At 40.1% G+C, this 24,539-nt stretch overlaps 1 non-coding gene across 1 annotated transcript; it reads right to left on the bottom strand.

Moving 5' to 3' along the window:
* Positions 1–22,516: 22,516 nt before the first annotated feature.
* LOC130978189 (small nucleolar RNA R71) lies at positions 22,517–22,624 on the bottom strand. Its single transcript, XR_009085845.1, has one exon. It is a non-coding gene; the product is annotated as a small nucleolar RNA R71 (small nucleolar RNA).
* Positions 22,625–24,539: the final 1,915 nt, after the last annotated feature.

The following is a 24,539-nucleotide window of genomic DNA, read 5'->3' on the forward strand; positions in this document are numbered from 1 at the left end:
ATGCCTAGTGGATCTTATTTTAACTTTCTTGATTTATGTTCCTTTCTTGTATGGCTTGACTCCTTTTAAGTACATTCTAATCTCCTTGAATATCCTTCTGAGATGGTGCTTTCAAGAACACTTTGGAGTCTTGTTTTGAACTTTTAAAGAAGTTCTGAATTCTCTTTGAAGAAATTCTAAACGGAATTTATTTTCTATTGCTTGATTGATATTGAAACCATTGTTCAATTTTTGACAAAATTGTTTTAAAGTTGACATGCGCTATTTTAGATGAGGTTTTGAAAAGTTTCTTTGTTTAATGGAAACCTGTTTGTTTGTAACGCACCACTTGTTTCCTTACCAGATTGTAAGCAAAATTTTACCTCGGAATTTCTTTTCTAAAGAGAGTTTAACTTCCTCTTTTGTCCTCGCTATAAATGTTATACACGCTTGTTTGAATATGGGCTTTGGGAATTTTTGAACAAGCATTTGATTTCTCTTCCGAGTTTTATGATTGCTTTTAGTTAAGTTATGCACCTAATTATCTTTCTAACATATTTGAGAAAATATTTTGGCTCTTAGCCAAACTTGTGTGCATTTTGTTTTTAAAACCCTACATAATCTACTTCAACGTGAAATTGATTTAGAGCAAAGCCACGTTTATGTTTTTGTTACTCTCTTGAAGTATACTTGTTGTTTAACTTACCTTTTAGACTGCAAAATGATTTTTTCGCAAGTTTTCGATTCTTTTATGAACAATGTATCCGGGAGTATTTTTAATCATGCTCTTGAGTTCTATGAGCTTTGCCTTGGGTTTGAGATATTCTTTTCTGTAAACCTCATACTTCTTTGACTCAGCTTGAAATTGTTTCAAAACTAATGTGCTGACCTTCTACTTATTTGGTCTTATTGAAATTCTGTGATACAAGGGTTATCTTTGAAGTTGTCAATCGACTTGTTTCTTGCAAACTTTATTGCTTGAGCATCTCTGTTACTTGGAGTTACTTACATTCTTTCAGATCTATGAGTATTATCCTTGACATGTGTCTTTCCTTTCTGAATCTGGTACCCTTCTGAGTAGACTCGAGAATTATTTTGATATCACGTGTGACTCGTAGACGTAGTAGCGCGATGCGTTAGTTCTTTAAGATGTGATATGTGTACATGGAAAGTGAAGCGGTAGGTGTACGACAGTATGGGTTGTGGGTGTTTCGTTCCTTGCAAACGAGTTTGCGGTTATTAGGCTCATGATCGGCCATGAGATTGTAAAGTGCTTGATGGAGTTGGAAAGTTGAAGCTTTGAGGTTGGGATGAGATTAGTGTACAGATGTTGAGCACGTCATTGTAACCTCATCCTGTTTTATGACCTTCAATACCTTCCCTTACTATCACCTGTTTGACCCATGTCATCTTTTGCCTTTGAGCCTATCTTGTAATGTTTGCCTTGCAACCATACTCCCACCTTTGTATCTTTATGCATACGACCTTCCAAGTATTTGAAAACCGTATATATGTTTATATGTTGAGATATATTTTTGCTTCTTCCTTAAAAGTGTTCAAGGGTGAACTGTTATGAAATTTCTTTTGTTTTTTACCAATTTTCGAGGGCGAACATTTTTATAAGGTGGGTAGAATGTAATACCCAAAACCTTTGAAAAAGGGCTATCATTAGCTAATTTCAAATTCAGTATTTTTGTAGCTTTAATTTCAAAAATTACCCTATTAAAGATAATTAGAGCAAGTTTTGATTTATTGAATTTGAAATAAGTTATAGTTATTATCTAATTTTATAATTATTGGATTATATTCTATATTTAAATTATAAAGTTGCCAGTTATGAAATAATAGGGATTTTATATGATTTGGACTAAATAATTTATATTTTAAGATATTAATACTACTATTTGGAAAAATGAAGAAATTAAGTATATTATTTCTAATTTTTGGATTTGAACGTTTTATTGAAAATAAAGTGTGAAATTGATGAGCAAATAATATTTTTATACGTTATTATTGTTGGATTAGAATTTATTTCTAATTACTATATTATCCCTATTTTAAGTGAAATTACCATAATACCCCTAACCCTAATTTTCAAAAATGAAACCCTAATTCCTAACTCTCAGCCGCCACACCCAGCCCCTCTTTTGCCCCAACGGAACACAGCATTCCTCTTTTCTTCCCAGCAGAACACAACACACACAAAATGGTAAAAGAAAGAAAGATCCGGGAGGGAGAAGGAGGAAGAGCGGCGCCGGCGGGCGTCAATGCCGCCGCGTCGCTGTGTTGCACCGACAAGGGGGGAATGCGCCTGTTGCTCCTGTGGAGAGTAGAACTGTGACGGAGGGAATGCCAGGGGAAGAGGAGCGCACCGCCGCCACTGCGCCTTGATGCAGACAGCACCATCCTTGCTCGCTGTCGCCGAGGAGTCGTCGCTGTCGAGGGAGCCCAGAGGAGAGAAACTGCGCGACAGTGAGGGAGGAGGCGCGGGCCAGTGACGCGAGGAGCGCGACCCGCTGCGCCGCTGTGTGATAATGCCGTCGTCCTCACCGTGTCGCCATCACCCTTGCCACCGAGACATTCGCCGTCATTTATGGGAGAGCAGAGAGGGAGAGCTTGGGAGCAAAGCAGACGCGGGAGATCTGAGGCCGAGTTGGGAGTCCAGCCACCGCGCCCGGCCGTGCTTGCGTCGCCGGTGCTGCTTCCGTTGGAACCGCCGTGTTACGCGAAGCTAACGCTGTTGCCGCCGGAAACTGCCACCGAAGCCGGTGTCGTTCGGTAAGCTTTAACCCGTCTTCCGTTTCTTTATCCATTAAAGTTCATCTTTACCATGAGGGTTGTGATGCGGCTGTTGTGCTAGGAGTTGCTGCAAGTTGCCGCTGCCGGAATCACTACCAGGGCTGCCGCTTCATGGTTCAGTCACTTCTCATTTGTGGTAAGCGTTTACTTTCCGGTAACCCCTTTAGTCGATGTCTTGTTAAACGTTGAGGTGTTGTAGCATTTGTTGTTATGAGAGTTAATATCGTCTGTTACATGTTGCGATTAGAGTTGCTGTGGTTACTGTGAAAGTGAGCGAAGCTGTGATTCGAGTTGCCGGTAATTTTGGATTAAGAGAGAAGGACTCTGTGACGCGTTTGGGTTATGAAATTTGCGTTTTGAGGTGGGGCGCTTTTCAAAAACTATATTTTTATATGTTGGAATTATTACATATGGATACTGATGTGAGAAAATGTGTATTTGGTGATTGTATCGGCCTTATGTATTATTTGATTGACTCGAATGTTTATGGATGTTGGTTTGGCTGAGTTGCTGTGCGGCTTTGTGAAATGTAATGTTTTGAAGTTGATTCTTTAAAGATTTGAAATATTATTTTCGAAAATTAGAGAGGGAGAAGTAGTTAGGTGGTTTTGAAAAAGATAAGAAACAAACAAAAAGTCAAATAGTTAGTTGAAAAAGATATTAAAATCAAATTTGAAAAGATGAGAAGATAAGAAGATAAGATATTTTAAAATCAAAATTTTTTTTGAAAAAGATATGATAAAAAGATAAGATAAAAAGATAAGATTAAAAAGATATGGTTAGAAAAGATTTAATTTTTAAAATTAAAATTGATTACTTGACTAACAAGAAACTACAAGATATGATTCTAGAATTCAAAGATTGAACCTTTCTTAACAAGAAAGTAACAAACTTCAAATTTTTGAATCAATCACATTAATTGTTAGTGTAATTTCGAAAATTTGAAATAAAATTAAGAAAAAGATTTTGAAAATAATTTTAAAATTTTCAAAAATAAGATAAAAATGAAAAAGATTTGATTTTGTTTGAAAAAGTTTTGAAAAGATAAGATTTTTAAAATTGAAAATTTGACTTGACTTGTAAGAAACAACTAATTTTAAAAATTTTTTACTAAGTCAACTCAAATTTTCGAAAATTTGGAGAGAAATAAGGAAAAGATATTTTTTGATTTTTTTAATTTTTAATGATGAGAGAGAAAAACAACAAAAATGACTCACAACATAAAAATTATGAATCAAAACTCATGATGCATGCAAGAACACTATGAATGTCAAGATGAACACCAAGAACACTTTGAAGATCATGATGAACATCAAGAACATATTTTTGAAAAATTTTTGATGCAAAGAAAACATGCAAGACACCAAACTTAGAAATCTTTAATGCTTGGACTCTAACAAACGAAAAATGCACATGAAAAACATGAAAATACACAAAACAAGAAAATATCAAGATCAAACAAGAAGACTTACCAAGAACAACTTGAAGATCATGAAGAACACTATGAATGCATGAATTTTTGAAAAATGCATAATAATTTTAAAAACATGCAATTGACACCAAACTTAAAAATTGACTCAAGACTCAAACAAGAAACACAAAATATTTTTGGTTTTTATGATTTTCTACTTTTTTTGTATTTTCTTTTAATAAATTTTCGAAAACATATTTTGGAAAAAGGAAGTAATGAATTCATAGTCCTCAATCAAAATCCTGTAAATCAGCCATGGCTTAATAGCCAGCCAAGCCAAAACATGTTATATGAGATTCTAGAATTCATTCTTTAAAATTTTGAAAAAATTTTCGAAAACAAAGGGAAAATTTTTGAAAAATATTTTTGAAAACTTTTTTTTTGAAAAGAAATTAAAAAGAAAATTACCTAATCTGAGCAACAAGATGAACCGTCAATTGTCCATACTCGAACAATCCCCGGCAACGGCGCCAAAAACTTGGTGCACAAAATTGTGATCATCAACAATGGCTCCAAAGATTTGGTGCTCTCAAATGTGAATCTCACTTTGTCACAACTCCGCACAACTAACCAGCAAGTGTACTGGGTCGTCCAAGTAATACCTTACGTGAGTAAGGGTCGATCCCACAGAGATTGTTAGTATGAAGCAAGCTATGGTCATCTTGTAAATCCCAGTCAGGCGGATTTAACTAATTTAAGAGATTATCGGTTTAAATATGATTAACAAAATAAATAGAAAATAAAGATAAAGTTACTCATGTAATCCAATGGTGGGAATTTCGGATAGGTGCATGGAGATGCTGTGTTCCTTCTGAATCTCTGCTTTCCTGCTGCTTTCATCCAATCCTTCTTAATCCTGTCCATGGCAAGCTGTATGTAGGGCATCACCATTGTCAATGGCTACATCCCATTCTCTCAGTGAAAATAGTCCAAATGCTCTGTCACAGCACGGCTGATCATCTGTCGGTTCTCAATCAGGTTGGAATAGAATCCAGTGATTCTTTTGCATCTGTCACTAACGCCCAGGCTTCAGGAGTTTGAAGCTCGTCACAGTCATTCAATCTCAGAATCCTACTCAGAATACCACAGACAAGGTTATACTTTTCGGATTCCCACGAATGCCGCCATCAATTCTAGCTTATACCACGAAGATTCTGATTAAGGAATCCAAGAGATATGCGCCCGGTCTAAGGTAGAACGGAAGTGGTTGTCAGTCACGCGCGTTCATAGGTGAGAATGATGATGAGTGTCACGGATCATCACATTCATCAAGTTGAAGTGCAACGAATATCTTAGAACAGGAATAAATCGAATTCGATAGAAAATAGTAGTAATTGCATTAAAATTGAGGTACAGCAGGGCTCCATACCCTTAATCTATGGTGTGTAGAAACTCCACCATTGAAAATACATAAGTGAAAGGTCCAGGCATGGCCAAGAGGCCAGCCCCCAAAACGTGATCAATAGTCTCCTAGGATGAATAATGTAAAACTGAGACCAAAGATGTCTAATACACTAGTAAAAAGTTCTATTTATAATAAACTAGCTACTAGGGTTTACAGAAGTAAGTAATTGATGCATAAATCCACTTCCAGGGCCCACTTGGTGTATGTTTGGGCTGAGCTTGATCTATCCACGAACTGAGGCTTCTCTTGGAGTTAAACGCCAATTTGTAACGTGTTTTGGGCGTTCAACTCTGGTTCGTGACATGTTTCTGGCGTTTGACTCCAGAATGTAGCATGGAACTGGCGTTGAGCACCATTTTACGTCGTCAAATCCCGAATACAGTATGGACTATTATATATTGCTGGAAAGCTCTGGATGTCTACTTTCCAACGCCATTGAGAGCGCGCCATTTGGATTTCTATAGCTCCAGAAAATTCATTTCGAGTGCAGGGAGGTCAGATTCCAACAGCATCAGCAGTCCTTTGTCAGCCTCCTATCAGAGTTTTGCTCAGGTCCCTCAATTTCAGCCAGAAAATACCTGAAATCACAGAAAAACACACAAACTCATAGTAAAGTCTAGAAATATAAATTTAGCATAAAAGCTAATGAAAACATCCCTAAAAGTAACTAGATCATACTAAAAACTACCTAAAAACAATGCCAAAAAGCGTATAAATTATCCGCTCATCATGCTTCAACACCTAATACCTTAGACCAACTGGTTTGGGAGTCTTGATCGAAAGCTTATGTTAAAAAGCCGCTTTGATACATGACACCTAGAGTCGAGGCTAAATTCCAAAAAGAAAGCAAAATGCTAGAAAATAAGTGCTGCTTCAAGGTGACAATCTATAAAGAGACTTCCATAATATCATTTGAATGAAAGTCCTAAGATCTAAGACTTCCAAAATGTGAGGACTAATGAGCACTGGAATCCTTGCATAAGCATACAAATTAGAGTTCACCCCACTATCACTTATTCACTTCACCCACTAAGGCATCATAAGCAATTCTTCAATACATTCCAATTAAGAGAATTCTTTGTGCATAGTTCTTTTCTTGCTTGGGGACAAGCAAGATTTAAGTTTGGTGTTGTGATGCCAGGGCATCTTGGCTAGTTTTACTAGCCATTTTTGTATGCTTTAGGTTGGTTTCATGCATTTTCTTAGGAAATAAGCAAGTATTTGGTTGAAAATGTAATCATACCTTGATTCAAGCAAACATTGTGAATTTTGAATGATTTCATAAGAATTATGCATGAATTGAATGATAAAATGGATGATGCATGATCCCATGATTAAGAGCAAGACTTTGATACACTTTGTTTGATTGATTTCAGGTAACAAGAAGCAGAGAAGAGCCGCCGTGGAAGAATAGAGAAGCCCCAACATTAGTGAGAAAGTGAACGCCACTAACATTTGTGAAGCAAAGAAGGCCTACGTTAGTGGCCACGTTAGTTACACTAACGTGGACACTAACGTGGGCAAAAATCTCACCTGGTAACCTGACCATGCCTTTTTCAGACATAAATAACTTGAGCCACAAAGCTCCAAATGAGATGATTCTAGTGGCATTGGAAAGTAGGATTCCAGAGCTTTCCAAGCATATATGGCACTACATTGTGGACACTAAATTTGAGAGAGAAAACTTTCCTCAAAAGTGCAAAGATGAACATGGTATCAACCTGTAGTAAGGCCAGCTGACCTTTTCACCTTCCAAGAAGTGTAACTCGCTCTGTACAGCTCCAAATGATGAGCTTCCAAAGGCGTTGGAAAGTAGACATCCAGAGCTTTTCAAAAATATAATAGTATGGGGTAAACATTAGGTTTGAGCTCCAGAACCTAGCAATATTTATCCCCTGAACGTTGACATTATTGGCACTCACTTTTTCCAATAACACCAGCGACTATGCCAGCGATCCTTTCCCCTTCAAAGGAGCATAACTTGAGTTACAGAGGTCCAATTGAGATGATTCTAGTTGCGTTAGAAATCTGACATACAGAGTTTTCCAATGATATATAATGGTTTATAGTGGGCATGCAATTGGAGCACAAACAATAGGCATCTTTTAAGCCCCAAAAACACCAACTGGGTAGCAAATGTGACGTTAGCCACACTAACTTCAGCACTAACGCCACACTTGTAGCGTTAGTGTGGCTAACAGTAGCACTAACATTAGCACATGGACCTCAACTTGATTCACTTCTCTTTCAAGGACCACCCAACCTCAAGGAAGCAAGCCCACAAGTATCAACCAATCAAGGCCACAAGAAGCATCTAGAATAGGAATTTTCATTTAATTTTAATTTGCTTTTAATTTCATTTTGTAATTTAGGAGAGCCTATATATAAGGGCCTTAGTTTTTACATTCAAGGAATTCTGGAGATTTGGGGGATTGAAGAGGGGTCTTCGGACTCCCTCCCCTCCTACACTCTTCTTCATTTTCTCTTTTTTTCTTAGTAGTAGTTAAATTTTAGTTTGTACTTTTCATTTATGAACTTTGAAGTTTTAATTTCATTTTTAATCTTCATCTTTATTTTTTTGCACTTTCTTTCTTTTCTATTTTGGAAAAGCAATGAACAACTAACTCTTTTCATTGGGTTAGAGAGTTCTATTGTGATTTAATAGATCCATTGTAGTTTTTATTCTTCTTCTTCTTTCTTTTCTCTTGATTTTACTAGAGAGCTTTCGATCTTCATCTAATTGGGTAATTGTCTCAGAAGAGAAATTGCTCATACTTGGTTTTCCTCTGAACCTTGGAAGAGGAATGAAGAAATCATGCTAGAAATGCTCTCTCACATTGGATTAGGTTGGGGGTTGGATGGATATTGTAACATTTAATCCTACCAATACTTTGATCTATGAATGTGTGCGGTATAATCAATGACCAAACTTCTTCTCTTCCCATGAGCAATTAAATCAAGGAATTGAGAAATTGTTCAAGCTTAGAGAGATTGGATTGCCAAGGAATTGGGATCCAATCACTTAAGATTGCCAAGGAGATCAATGAATGCATTGATTGAGGAAGAAATGAGAATGAACTTGATCCAGAGGATATCAATATCTCTTGATCCCAATGTTCATTTTATTTTTAGTTCTTACATTTACTTTTCTTGCCATTTTACTTTTCTGCACTTTATTGCTTTCTTTACTTTTATGCCATTTACATTTCTGTTCATACCCGGGGTCGAGCTGTCCGACCCAGGATGTTCTATAGACAAAGCAACCGACCTCTTCAGGTCAGGACAAACCGACCTCTTCTCAAAGAGCTCGGCCAAGTCACAGGAAAGCCCAATAAAGGGCCCAAACAGAGGAACACGACCCTAAATCCTAAGGCAGCCCAAGCCTATAGAGATAAGGGCGGTTCCCTTGAAGATAAGATGACCTCGCTCAAAGATAAGATAAGATAGGATAAGATAACTACCTTATCTCCATAAAGGTCACTCCACACTATTATAACTACACTGGAGCACCCAAGTATAACTCATACTCTGATTCTACTCAACACCTGCTTAATACCCTTGCTAACTTAAGCATCGGAGTTCCTTGTAGGTACCCCCCACCCTCCGGGGACGAAGGAATAAGCACCACCATCAAGTTCAACAAATCGGATACAATCGTTCTGACCAAGGACAGAAGATCTCATCCGAGATCGACCTACAGTTTCAGGTAACCCTCGGAACATTGGCGCCGTTGTCGGGGAACCTAAAAGTCATCCCATCACAATGGCGGACGACCATGACAATGACCATACCTCAGATCTAGAAGAAAGAACGCTGCATAAAAATGTGGACACCACCCCAAAAGATACTTCCCAAAACAACAACAAGAAGAACTCCCCAAACGAGGGAGCCATGGATGCATTTCAAGACCGATTAAAACAACTTGAGGAAGAAGCCCTACGCCAACGAGAGGCCGAGAAGGACCTACAAAAGGAAATAAGGCGACGTCGGGAATTGGAGAACAAACTCCTAAAACTTGAGGCCGATGTCAAGACGAAAGCCAACCGATCCACTCCTGAAGATAACAACCGCAAGGAGCAAGATCCATTCACCAAGGAGATCATGAAGACGAAAATCCCAAAGGACTTTAAACTCCTAGATATGACCTTGTACAACGGCACTACAGATCCCAGCCATCATCTCAGTAACTTCAGAAGCAGAATGCATCTCACCGACGCCTCAGATGCAGTTCGTTGCAAAGCCTTTCCAACTACTTTTACAAAAACAGCAATTAGATGGTTCGACAACCTCCCTCCCAGTTCCATCTCAAGTTTCGATGACATTGCTAAGAAATTCCTGGCCAGATTCTCCATCCAAAAGGACAAAGCTAAACATGCTCCGAGCTTACTGGAATCAGGCAAGGAGAACGGGAAACCCTGTGTAACTACATGGAAAGATTCAACAAGACATGCATGGATATACAAAACCTGCCAACAGAAGCCGCTATTATGGGCCTCATTAATGGCTTGCGAGAATGGCCCTTTAGTCAATCTATATCAAAGAAGTACCCCACATCTCTAAACGAGGTGCAGGAACGAGTGGAAAAGTACATCAACATGGAGGAAAACTCCCGATTAGAGAGAGACATCGAACGCCGAGTTCACCCCCCGGGATAAAGACAAAGATTCCATAAAGAAGGAAGATTGACATGGAGAGAAAATAAAAAATACCACAATTACACCCTTCTTCGGGTGTCTCTTATGGATATATACAGAGAGGTTTGCAACACGGAAAAAATACCACCTGCTCGACCACTCAAAGGCAAAAAAGGAGGAGGAAACCGGGCTGAATATTGTGAATACCATCGGATCCACGGGCACTCCACCAATGAGTGTTTTGACTTAAAAATGTCATAGAAAAACTCGTACGAGAAGGAAAGCTAGATCGATATCTGGCCACCCATGACGATGAACAAAGAAAAAGAAGAAAAGTAGAAGATGTCGGACCAACCGCGCAATCATCTCGAATGCCAGAAAGACATGTCCACATGGTACACGACGGATTTGCCGGGGGAGGAATCTCAAAATCATCTCGCAAGAGACATCTCAAAGACGTATATCACGTCGCAGGAAAGGAGGAAGCACCCGACATCCCGGCGATCACTTTTACCAAGGAAGACACATCCAGCATCGTATCAGGGCATGACGATCCCATGGTCATCACTATTATACTGGCAAATGCAAATCTTCACCGCCCGTTGATAGACCAGGGGAGCTCCGCCGATATCTTATTCAAAACGGCCTTCGACAAACTCGGCTTGGAAGAAAAAGAACTCAGAGCATATCCGGACAGCCTGTTTGGGCTAGGAGATACCCCAATCCAACCAATGGGATACATCTCGCTCCACACAACTTTTGGAAAAGGAATTCAGTCAAGAACACTCAAAATAGATTACATCATAGTCGACGTAAGTTTAGCCTACAATGCCCTAATAGGTCGGACAACGTTAAATCAGCTCGGCACAATAGTCTCGACTCCGCATCTATGCATGAAGTTCCCAACTGCAGGAGGAATAGCCACGATAAAGCCTGATCAGAAGATGGCGCGCTGCTGTTACAACGAAAGTCTAAACCTCAGAGGCAGAGGAGAAGAATTCCACACAATTGACCTTGGTGGAGTTCAGAGGCAGGAAGAGATCCGCCCACAACCTGAAGGAGAAATAGAAAAAATCCAGATCGGGGATACCCTGGACCAAACAACCAATATCGGCACACTCCTAAAATGAGACATAAAAGAATCATTCATATAGTTTCTACGAGACAACGCTGACCTCTTTGCGTGGAAGGCCGCAAAAATGCCAGGCATAGATCCCAAATTAATGTGCCACAGGCTAGCAGTCTACCCAGGATCTCAGTCGGTACAACAAAGGCATAGAAAGCTAGGACCAGAACGCTCTCAAGCTATGGAAGAATAGGTACAAGCTCTACTAGAGGCAGGTTTCATAAGAGAAGTCAAATACCCACTATGGCTTGCTAATGTCGTATTGGTAAAAAAGTCAAACGGGAAGTGGAGAATGTGCACTGATTATACCGATCTCAACAAAGCCTGCCCAAAAGATCCTTATCCGCTCCCAAACATCGACACTTTGGTAGATGCCTCCTCCGGATATAAATACCTCTCCTTCATGGATGCATACTTAGGATATAACCAAATCCTAATGTACCCACTCGACCAAGAAAAAACCTCATTCTTAACCCCAAAGGCAAATTACTGCTACATTGTTATGCCCTTCGGTCTTAAAAACGCAGGAGCCACTTACCAAAGATTAATGAACAAGGTTTTTTTGGATCACATCGGAAAAATTATGGAGGTCTACATAGACGACATGCTAGTGAAGACGCAAAACAAAGAGATGTTATTATCCGATCTGACACAAGTATTCAACACCATAAGACGACACGGCATGCGACTCAATCCCGCAAAATGTACCTTCCCAGTAGAAGCTAGTAAATTCTTGGGTTTTATGATCACGCAGAGAGGATTCGAGGCAAACCCGGACAAGTGCAGGGCCGTACTCGACATGAAAAGTCCGACTTGTGTCAAAGAGGTACAACAACTCAACGGGAGGTTGGCAGCCTTGTCCAGATTCCTGGCCGGATCAGCAATAGGATCTCTCCCCTTCTATGCCACTCTAAGAAAGGGAAAGGAGTTTGAATGGATAGCAGAATGCGAGCAAGCCTTCCAAGACTTCAAAAGATTCCTGGGACGGCCAACTATACTAATCGGCCACGAAAAGGAGAACCACTCATATTGTACCTTGCGGTGGGAAATCGGGCAATAGCCTCAGCACTGGTCCGAGAAGACAACAGCGGGCAACAACCCATATACTTTATCAGTAAAGCATTACAAGGATCCGAGCTGAACTACCAGAAAATAGAAAAGTTCACTTACGCTCTCATAATAACATCTCTACAACTTCGCCCATATTTCCAGTCTCACACCATTAAAGTTCAGACCAACCAGCCCATAAAAGGGATCTTACAGAAAACAGACTTGGCAGGCAGAATCTTGCAATGGGCAGTCGAGTTGTCCGAATTCGACCTTCAATACGAAGCTCAGACGGCCATTAAATCCCAATATCTGACTGACATCATTGTGGAATTCACGGAGACACCGGAAATCCCCACAGAATGGAATCTATATGTGGATGGTTCCTCAAATAAAACGGGAAGTGGCGCAGGCATAATAATTGAAAGCGACCAGGGAACCCAAATCGAACTCTTCCTCAAATTCGGGTTCCCTGCCTCAAACAATCAAGCAGAATATGAGGCACTACTAGCTGGTTTGAAGCTGGCTAGGGAGGTTGGAGCTCAAAAACTTATCGTCTTCAGCGATTCACAGGTAGTCACTTCACAAATAACAGGAAGCTACCAAGCCAAATATCCCACTATGAAAAAGTACTTGGACAAAACCAGAGAACAGCTCGGACAACTCAGAGAGTATGAGATTCGTCACATACCCCGAGAACAGAATGCCCGGGCCGATGCACTCTCAAAACTAGCTAGCACCAAATCAGGAGGCAACAATAGAAGCCTTATCCAAGAAATTCTACAGAATTCATCAATCTCAGAAGAAGAAAAAGTCCTAGCCATAACAGGTCGCGATCAGGGATGGATGACTTCCATAATTAATTACCTCAGAACAGAAGCCCTCCTTACAGATGAGAAAGAGGCAAAGAGGTTAAAACGGGAAGCACAATACTATACCATCATAAATGATACTTTATACAAAAGAGGGATTTCAATACTATTGCTAAAATGTGTGCAGACTTCCAACACAAAAGATGTCCTAGAAGAAGTACACAATGGCATTTATGGCAATCACCTCGGAGCGCAGGCACTCGCCAAAAAAGTACTTCAGGCAGGATTTTATTGGCCAACTCTACAAAAAGAAACCACAGAATTTGTAAGGACATGTTCACCATGCCAGAAACATGCCAACTTTCACACCGCCACGCCAGAGGAACTTATCAGCGTAACCTTACCTTGGCCATTCGCAAAATGGGGACTCGATCTCCTCGGACTTTTCCCTCAAGGATCAAGACAAGTCAAATTCCTCATAGTCGGAATAGACTACTTCACAAAATGGATCGAGGCAGAACGCCTAGCCAATGCCACTGCCCAAAGAAGTCAGAAATTCCTACATAGAAACATCGTCACAAGGTTCAGAGTTCCATACTCTATCACTACAGACAATGGTACCCAGTTCATAGACACAGGCTTCAAAAAACTAGCGGCCGACCTGAATATGAAACAACAATTCACCTCTGTTGAGCACCCCCAAGCCAATGGGCAAGCTGAAGCTGCTAACAAAGTTATATTAGTAGGGTTAAAACGAAGATTACAGGATGCAAAGGGAGCTTGGGCTGAGGAGCTCCTGTAAGTCCTATGGGCATATCGAACGACTCCACATTCCACGACAAAGGAGTCACCCTTCCGATTAGCTTACGGAATGGAGGCGATGATCCTAGTGGAGGTCAAAAAAGGATCACCCAGAGTAATCCATTTTAGCAAAAAAGCCAATTCCCAACTTCAAAAGGAAGAGCTCGACTTACTTCCAGAAATCCGAGAAAGAGCTCGGATAAGGGAAGAGGCATTGAAACAATGAATGGCCTCCAAATACAACCAAAAAGTAATACATCGGGCCTTTGCTGAAGACGACCTCATCCTAATTCGAAATGACATAGGAACAACTCGACCTGGAGAAGGAAAGTTGGCAGCAAACTGGAAAGGACCCTTCCGAGTCATAGAAGTACTGGGAAAGGGCTATTACAGGCTTTCCGAACTCGACGGGCGAGAGCTTCCTAGATCATGGCACGCCTGCAACCTAAGAAGGTACTATAGCTAGGGATGATAAAAGATCTTGGACAAAGCGCACTCTTTTTCCTAAAAAAAAAGGTTTTTTAACGAGGCACCCAACCAAGACCTACAAATCACCCGACTTAGGAAATTATCCCCCCATGTATATTTGCATTCTTTTTTAATAAAATTTGTTCAGATTCTCTACAAATGCTCAAGTCGTATTATTTTGAAACATTCATTGCCCGATTATAAAGCTACAGATCGACAAAAAGTGAAAGCCAAAAGTCACTGTGCGATCACGATAAAAACGATGGTTAAAACCTAAATTCTACAAAATCAGCAAAGATGAAGACATAATAATGCAAGAAGTTATAGAAAGTGATCCATAGAAAGGACCTGACGAGGTCCTAATAAAATGGATTGCTATAAAATAACTTAAAGACTGGCCGGTACAAAAGTCGGACCAGCCACAACAACCCAAGTTATAAGTAAAGCGCTGGAAAGAGGTCTGGCCAACCCTATAAAAGAAGATTACTATAACTTCGAAGAGCCCGACATGATGAGGTCGGACTCCTACAAAAAGTTACAAAGATAAATCCCTGAAAGAGACCTGAACAAGGTCCAAGAAAGAGGATTATCAAGTAACTCGACAGGGCCCGACATGACGAAGTCGGCCCAGAAAGATAAGTTACAAAAGATAAATCCCTGAAAGAGACCTGAACAAGGTCCAAGAAAGAAGATTATCAAGTAACTCGACAGGGCCCGACATGACAAAGTCGGCCCAAAAAGATAAGTTACAAAAGATAAATCCCTGAAAGAGACATGAACAAGGTCCAAGAAAGAGGATTATCAAGTAACTCGACAGGGCCCGACATGACGAAGTCAGCCCAAAAGAGGTAAAGTTACAAAAAGTAATCCCCGAAAGAGACCTGAACAAGGTCCAAGAAAAGAGGATTACCAAGTAACTCGACAAGGCCCGACATGACGAAGTCGGCCCGGAAAGATATAAAGCTACAAAAGGTGATCCCCAAAAGAGACCTAAATAAGGTCCAAAAGGAGGATTACAAACAAAGTCCCAGCCTATGAAGGTACCAAGACGAGCGCAAGCAGACATGATATAAAAACTACTAAGTTATGATAAATAGTAAAGCTTCAGAGGCCACCAAAATCAGCCCCGGAAACTCGAAAACTACTTTGTTTTTTGCAAAATAAAAGTTGCTAAAACAAGCAACCCAAAAAAGTATCAACAGTCAGCAAAACACCATTTACAAAGATAAAGAGTTCAAAAGCCCACAAACCGGGCTATCCATGTCAAATAGGAAGAAAACTCAATCAACATTAGAAGACTTCTCAGCAGCATCAACTCGGGGTGAAGGAGGGCGAGTCTGAAGAGGCACTGCGTCCACTGTCCCGTCATCCCGATTTAATATCTGGCAATCAGGATCGGCCACAGAACAAGCAGGAGTTGAAGGAGCCGACACGACAGAAGCTTTAGCAATAGGCTCAGAGGGAGGTTCAACGTCATCATCATTAGGGTCCTCGGAAACGATCTTGCCATCCTTCACAATATTATCCAAACTAAATAAAGCAAGATCAGCTCCCGGAGTGATAACCTGAACCTGCTCCTTCAGGTTCTCATAAGCAGCAGTTACGTTGTCCACAAGATGACCCTAGAGCTCGGAATAATCAACCCGGCCCGACTCTAGCTCCTCCCGAAGACGCATCACTTCTCGGTAGGACCTGACATAGCTTTCTTTATGCTTCAAAGCCACATCCTCATCTAATCGCACAGAGGCCGCCAGGGCAAGAGAGCTGGCCTTCTCCCACTCCAGCTCCTTCTTCAGTTTAGCCACCTCCGCTTCAAACTCCTCCTTTAAACCCTTCATCCGATCAAACTCCTGCTTAGCTTCCTCCATAAAGGCTTTGGTAGCATGTAGAGGCAGATTTTGGGCAGCTCGATACAAAGCAGCTCCTATGTGAGCCATCTTAACACTACTCCGAGCTATAAAATCTATGTGATGAAGGAGAGATACATCATCCATGGAAAGAGCACCATAAGGTGCGATCTGCTGGTCCACAAAATTAATAGGGTCAAAATCCGGGGAACCTAGATTGAAAAGTTCAACAGTTCGAGGTCTTTTTGGAGGAGGGGCGGCCGAAGAAGAAACCACAGCAGTAGTAGAAGATTGAGGGGGATATACTAAACGGACCCGAGGTGTAGGGATCATTCTCCTCGGGCCAGGAGAGCTCGGCACGAGTGGCTTCAAAGGAGCTTGGGAAGTTCCTTCCCCATCAGCCCGGGGCCGAGATGTTTTGAGCTACAGTAGCTTTCCTCGCCTTCTTGAAACCCTTCATTGCATCATTATTCTTGGCCATCTCTGAAAAACGAAAAAAATAATTTATCAAACCAGGAAAAAAGTAGGAAAGAAAACAACAAACAAAATATATCAAGGCAGTACCCAAAGCAATTCGAATAAGGGACGGGTCTCCCAAAGATTTTTTAGTATCCAAATGAGGAGGTTCCCCCCAAATATCCTCCAAAACATTCACAAAGGCCTGCTCGACCTTGCTCAACATCTCCCAAGTATATCGGGATACCACTACGTTCCTCTGCCACTCTAAGGGAAAGCAGGGCTCATTATTCTCATCCAGAAAGAAAGGTCGGGCTCCTTCAACAGCCCGGACCTTAAAGAAGTAATTCTTAAAATCCCGGAAAGATTCGTCATACATGGAAAAAACCTTGTGCCCCTGGGCAGACCTAAAAGAAATCCAAGAAGCTTTCTTCTTCATAGTCCCAGGCTTGGTCAACACAAAAAGATACAGAAAAAGAGTTTGAGAAGGAGTAACACCAAATTCTTGACAAACAAGCTGAAAAATCTTGATGAAACCCCACGAATTCGGATGGAGCTACGAAGGGGCTACGTTACAAGGCCACAGTAGGTCAGTTTCAAAAGAGGTAAAAGGAAAGGTGATGTTGATCTGGCCAAAAATGAAATCATAAGCATAGAAGAAGAGACGCTCCCCCTGGGTCAAGACCGGGAAGCAAACTTTATCACCAGAATCGGGTGCTAATAACTCGTAATTGCTCTCCTGATCCTCACTGCTACAGACACGATGATGCCTTCTAAGCGTCACACAAAATTCAGAATCGGCTAAAGAAACACACAGCAAGACAAGAGAGTCCAGCCAATCGAACATCCCTTCAGGAACCACAGGAGATGCCTCGACAATATTTTTTCGGGAAGACATAGCCAACTAGTCCTACAAACAAGAAAAAGATTGGATTACTAAAAAAGGTAAAAACATACCAGATCAAATCAAAACCACTCGGACAGCACAATCCAGCGCCAGTATAACAGATAAAAAGGAAAACCCCTGGACACAACCCAAAGTCCAGGGGCATTCTTTGGAGGCAATGACAGAGTAAGGTTTCAGAAAAATACTAAAAGACAAAACTCTCTCCCAAGCAAACAACATCTCGAGGAGAAAAACGCGAAAGTCAAGAAAAAGTCATCAACAAAAATAGAATAATCAACAGAGCAAACAAAGTTATCAAAGGAGCAGCAAAGAATCGACCACGAAGCGGAAGCACCAAGCAAATGCCAAAACGTTACAGAGAGAAAACGAGAAAAGCAAGATAGAAGACGGCGAAAAAGAAGGGAAGTTACAGGAAAAAGAAAACCATCTCTTGGATACAAAATTTGAATAAAAGGAAACCAAGAGAAAATGGGGCATTAAAAACCAATTAATGAAGGCATTAAAACCCTCACACATTCCCAAGGCCAGGACGCTAATACAAAAGCGCGCGCTCTCAGAGGAAGCGAAATGTTCCGCATTCAAAAAGGAACTCTACAAAGATAAAGTCGACAAAATGCTCGAGTTCGTGAGAAGGTTCGAAGTCCTAAAAACTAAAGACTCTACTTCCAAAGGAAGACCGAGCTCGAGCAGGGGCACTGTTCATACACTGGGTTGAGCTATCCGACCTGGGATGTTCTACAGACAAAACGACCGACCTCTTCAGGTTAGGACAAACTGAACTCTTCTCAAAGAGCTTGGCCAAGTCACAGGAAAGCCCAATAAAGGGCCCAAACAGAGGAACACGATCCTAAATCCTAAGGCAGCCCAAGCCTATAGAGATAAGGGCGGTTCCCTTGAAGATAAGATGACCTCGCTCGAAGATAAGATAAGATAGGATAAGATAACTACCTTATCTCCAAAAAGGTCACTCCACACTATTATAAATACACTGAAGTACCTAGTATAACTCATACTCTAATTCTACTCAATACCTGTGATGAGCGGATAATTTAAACGCTTTTTGGCATTGTTTTTAGTATGTTTTTAGTATGTTTTAGTTAGTTTTTATTATATTTTTATTAGTTTTTATTTAAAATTCACTTTTCTGGACTTTACTATGAGTTTGTGTGTTTTTCTGTGATTTCAGGTATTTTCGGGCTGAAATTGAGGGACCTGAGCAAAAATCTAATTCAGAGGCTGAAAAGGGCTGCATATGCTGTTGGATTCTGACCTCCCTGCACTCTAAGTGGATTTTCTGGAGCTACAGAATCCTAATTGGCGAGCTCTCAATTTCGTTGGAAAGTAGACATCCAGGGCTTTCCAGCAAAATATAATAGTCCATACTTTGCCTGAGATTTGATGGCCCAAACCGGCGTTCCAAATCAGCGCAAGAATTCCCGGCGTTTAACGCCGGAACTGGCATAAAAGTTGGAGTTAAACGCCCAAACTGGCACAAAAGCTGGCGTTTAACTCCAAGAAAAGTCTCTACACATGAAAGCTTAATTGCTCAGTCCAAGCACACACCAAGTGGGCCCGGAAGTGGATTTTTATGTCATTTACTCATTTTTGTAAACCCTAAGCTACTAGTTCTCTATAAATAGGACCTTTTGCTATTGTATTTTCATCTTTGGATCACTTTAGATCTTCGGATCATCTTTGGATGTCTAGTTCTTAGATCATGGGGGCTGGCCTCTCGGCCATGCCTAGACCTTGTTCTTATGTATTTTCAACGGTGGAGTTTCTACACACCATAGATTAAGGTGTGGAGCTCTGCTGTACCTCAAGTATTAATGCAATTACTATTGTTCTTCTATTCAATTCAGCTTATTCTTGTTCTAAGATATCACTTGTTCCTCAACTTGATGAATGTGATGATCCGTGACACTCATCATCATTCTCACCTATGAACGTGTGCCTGACAACCACCTCCGTTCTACCTTAGATTGAGTGGTTATCTCTTGGATTCCTTAATCAGAATCTTCATGGTATAAGCTAGAATCCATTGGCGGCCATTCTTGAGATTCCGGAAGGTCTAAACCTTGTCTGTGGTATTCTGAGTAGGATTCAGGGATTGAATGACTGTGACGAGCTTCAAACTCACGATTATGGGGCGTTAGTGACAGACGTAAAAGAATCACTGGATTCTATTCCGACATGATCGAGAACTGACAGATGAATAGCCGTGCTGTGACAGAGCGCGTTGAACATTTTCACTGAGAGAACGGGACTGTAGCCATTGACAACGGTGATGCCCAACATACAGCTTGCCATGGAAAAGAGTAAGAAGGATTGGATGAAGACAGTAGGAAAGCAGAGAGACGGAAGGGACAAAGCATCTCCATACGCTTATCTAAAATTCTCACCAATGAATTACATAAGTATCTCTATCTTTATTTTATGTTTTATTCATCTTTTAATTATCAATCCTCCATAACCATTTGAATCTGCCTGACTGAGATTTACAAGATGACCATAGCTTGCTTCATACCAACAATCTTCGTGGGATCGACCCTTACTCGCGTAAGGTTTATTACTTGGACGACCCATTGCACTTGCTGGTTAGTTGTGCGAAGTTGTGATAAAGAGTTGAGATTACAATTGAGCATACCATGTTGATGGCGCCATTGATGATCACAATTTCATGCACTAAGTTTTTGGCGCCGTTGCCGAGGATTGTTCGAGTTTGGACAACTGATGGTTCATCTTGTTGCTTAGATTAGGTATTTTTCTTCAGAATTTTTAAGAATGAATTCTAGAGTTTCAAGGTGATGTTCTTATCATCACAAAAGCTGATTGATTCTCATCAATTTAGCTCTTGAATGTAATGTCCTGCTGAAGCTTGGCTAGCCATGTCTAATTTCTTTAGACTAAAGCTTTAGACTAACATTGCATGATTCCTGGAATTCTTATTAAAAATTTTGAATCTCTTTATTTTCTTTTCCATATAATTTTCGAAAAATCACAAAAAAATTTATAAAATCTTAAAATCAAAAATATTTTTATGTTTCTTGTTTGAGTCTAGTGTCTAATTTTAAGTTTGGTGTCAATTGCATGTCTTTATTCCTCTAATTTTCGAAAATTACATGCATTATGTTCTTCATTGATCTTCAAGTTGTTCTTGATGATTTCTTTGATCTGATCTTTAAATTCTCTTGTCTTGAGTGTTTTGTTGTTTCTCATATGCATTCTCAATTTGTTAGTGTCAATAGTATACAAACTTCTAAGTTTGGTGTCTTGCATGCATTGTTTATTTGATCTTAGTGGCATTTTAATTATTCCTCATCATTAAAAAAATTCAAAAAATTTTTAATTTGTGTCTTTTCAAGTCAATAATACAGAACATACAACAGAGGAATTACACAGAAAAAGCTGGGTGTTCAAAACGCCCAGTGAGGAAGGAAAACTGGCGTTTAAACGCCAGCCAAGGTACCTGGCTGGGCGTTTAACGCCCAAAAGGGTAGCATTTTAGGCGTTAAACGCCAGAATGGATATCATTCTGGGCGTTTAACGCCAGGATGGCACAAGAGGGAAGATTTTGTTTTTAATTCAAATTTTTTTCAAGTTTTCATAATTTTTCAAAATCAAATCTTTTTCAAATCATATCTTTTCAATCATATATTTTCAAAATCAATTTCTTTCCATTTTTCAAAAATACTTGCTAACAATTAATGATTTGATTCAACATTTCAAGAATGTTGCCTTTTCTGTTGAGAAAGGTTTAATGTCTGAATCATATCTTTTAAATTTCTTGTTAGCCAAGTCATTAATTTTAAAAATCAAATCTTTTTAAATTGTTTTTCAATCATATCTTTTTAATCACATCTTTTTCAAAATAGTTTTCAATCATATTTTTTTATTTCTAATTTCAAAATCTTTTTCAAAATCACTGTATTTCTTTCCCAACTTTAATTTTCGAAAATCATTCATCAAATTTTCAAAATTTCTGTTAATCATTTTAAAATCTTTTATTTTATTTTCGAAAGTTCTTCCCCTCGTCTCATATCCTTCTATTTAAGGATTGACACTCCTCCACTATCAATAATTCGAACTATATCCCTCTTGATAAGTTCGAATTCTTCTACCTTCTCATTCTATTCTTCTTTTCCTCTGACACCTCAAGGAATCTCTATAATGTGACATAGAAGATTCCATACTTTCTTGTTCTCTTCTCTTTCATATGAGCAGGAGCAAGGACAAAAGCATTCTTGTTGAGGTTGACCCTGAACCTGAAAGGACCTTGAAGCGAAAGCTAAGAGAAGCTAAAGCACTACTCTCTATAGAGGACCTAATAGAAATCTTCAAACAAGAAGAAGACATGGCAGCCGAAAACAACAACAATGCCAACAATGCAAGGAAAGTTCTTGGTGACTTTACTACACCTACTCTCGACTTCTATGAGAGAAGCATCTCTATCTCTGGCATTGGAGCAAACAACTTTGAGCTTAAGCCTCAATTAGTTTCTTTAATGCAACAGAACTGCAAGTTTCATGGACTTCCATTGGATTGGAAGATCCTCATCAGTTTTTAGTTGAATTCTTGCAAATCTGTGACACTGTTAAGACCAATCGGGTTGACCCTGAGGTCTACAGACTTATGCTATTCCCTTTTGCTGTAAGAGACAGAGCTAGGATATGGTTGGACTCACAACCTAAAGAAAGCCTGAACTCTTGGGAAAAGCTAGTCAATGCCTTCTTGGCAAAGTTCTTTGCACCTCAAAAATTGAGTAAGCTTAGAGTGGAAGTCTAAACCTTCAGACAGAAGGAAGGTGAATCCCTCTATGAAGCTTGGGAAAGATACAAACAATTGATCAGAAAGTGTCCTTCTAACATGCTTTCTGAATGGAGCATCATAGGTATCTTCTATGATGGTCTGTCTGAACTGTCCAAGATGTTATTAGATAGCTCTGCTGGAGGATCTCTTCATCTGAAGAAGACGCTTGCAGAAGCTCAAGAACTCATTGAAATGGTTGCAAATAACCAATTCATGTACACTTCTGAAAGGAATCCTGTGAACAATGGGACGAATCAGAAGAAAGGAGTTCTTGAGATTGATACTCTGAATGCCATATTGGCTCAGAACAAAATATTGACTCAGCAAGTCAATATGATTTCTCAAAGTCTGTCTGGAATGCAAGCTGCACCAGGCAGTACTAAGGACGCTTCATCTGAAGAAGAAGCTTATGATCCTGAGAACCCATCAATGGAAGAGGTGAATTACATGGGAGAACCCTATGAAAACACCTATAATCCTTCATGGAGAAATCATCTAAATCTTTCATGGAAGGATCAACAGAGACCTCAACAAGGTTTCAACAACAATAATGGTGGAAGAAACATGTTTAGCAATGGCAAGCCTTTTCCATCATCTTCTCAGCAACAGACAGAGAATTCTAAGCAAAGCCACTCTGACTTAGCAACCATGGTCTCTGATCTAATCAAATCCACTCAAAGTTTCATGACTGAAACAATGTCCACCATTAGAAACTTGGAGGCACAAGTGGGTCAGCTGAGTAAGAAAGTTACTAAACTCCCTCCTAGTACTCTTCCAAGCAATACAGAAGAGTGTAAGGCCATCAACATAGCCGAATTTAGAGAGGAGGAAGAGGCAGTGATTGCCACTGAGGAAGACCTCAATGGACATCCACTGGCCTCTAATGAGTTTCCTAATGAGGAACCATGGGAATCTGAGGCTCACACTGAGACCATAGAGATTCCATTGGATCTACCTCTGCCATTCATGAGCTCTGATGAGTATTCTTCCTCTGAAGAGGATGAAGATGTCACTGAAGAGCAAGTTGCTAATTACCTTGGAGCAATCATGAAGCTAAATGACAAGTTATTTGGTAATGAGACTTGGGAGGACGAACCTCCTTTGCTCACCAAAGAACTGGATGACTTGACTAGGCAGAGATTACCTCAAAAGAGACAGGACCCTGAGAAGTTCTCAATACCTTGTACATTAGGCACCATGACCTTCGAAAAGCCTCTGTGTGACCTAGGTCAAGCATAAACCTCATGCCTCTCTCTGTAATGGAGAAGCTAGGGATCTTTGAGGTACAAGCTGCAAGAATCTCACTAGAGATGGCAGACAATTCAAGAAAACAAGCTTATGGACTTGTAGAGGATGTTCTGGTAAAGGTTGAAGACATTACATCCCTGCTGATTTTATAGTCCTAGAGACTGGGAAGTGCATGGATGAATCCATCATCCTTGGCAGACCCTTCCTAGCCACAGCAAAGGCTGTGATTGATGTTGACAGAGGAGAATTGATCATTCAAGTGAATGAAGAATCCTTTGTGTTTAAGGCTCAAGGATATCCCTTTATAACCATGGAGAGGAAGCATGAAGAGCTTCTCTCAAAACAGAGTCAAACAGAGCCCCCACAGTCAAACTCTAAGTTTGGTGTTGGGAGGCCACAACCAAATTCTAAGTTTAGTGTTGAACCCCCACATTCAAACTCTAAGTTTAGTGTTGGGAGGTTCCAACATTACTCTGAACATTTGTGAGGCTCCATGAGGGCCCACTGTCAAGCTACTGACATTAAAGAAGCGCTTGTTGGGAGGAAACCCAATGTTATATTTATCTATTTTCCATTGTTATTTTATGTTTTCTATAGGTTGATGATCATGTGAAGTCACAAAAACAATTGAAAAAGCAAAAACAGAATGAAAAACAGAAAGAAAAATAGCAAACCCTGGAGGAAAAGCTTACTAGCGTTTAAACGCCAGTAAGGGCAGCAAATGGGTGTT

The sequence above is a fragment of the Arachis stenosperma genome, chromosome 4 (genome assembly GCF_014773155.1).
Source record: "Arachis stenosperma cultivar V10309 chromosome 4, arast.V10309.gnm1.PFL2, whole genome shotgun sequence".
In the NCBI taxonomy this organism is placed as follows: Eukaryota; Viridiplantae; Streptophyta; class Magnoliopsida; order Fabales; family Fabaceae; genus Arachis; species Arachis stenosperma.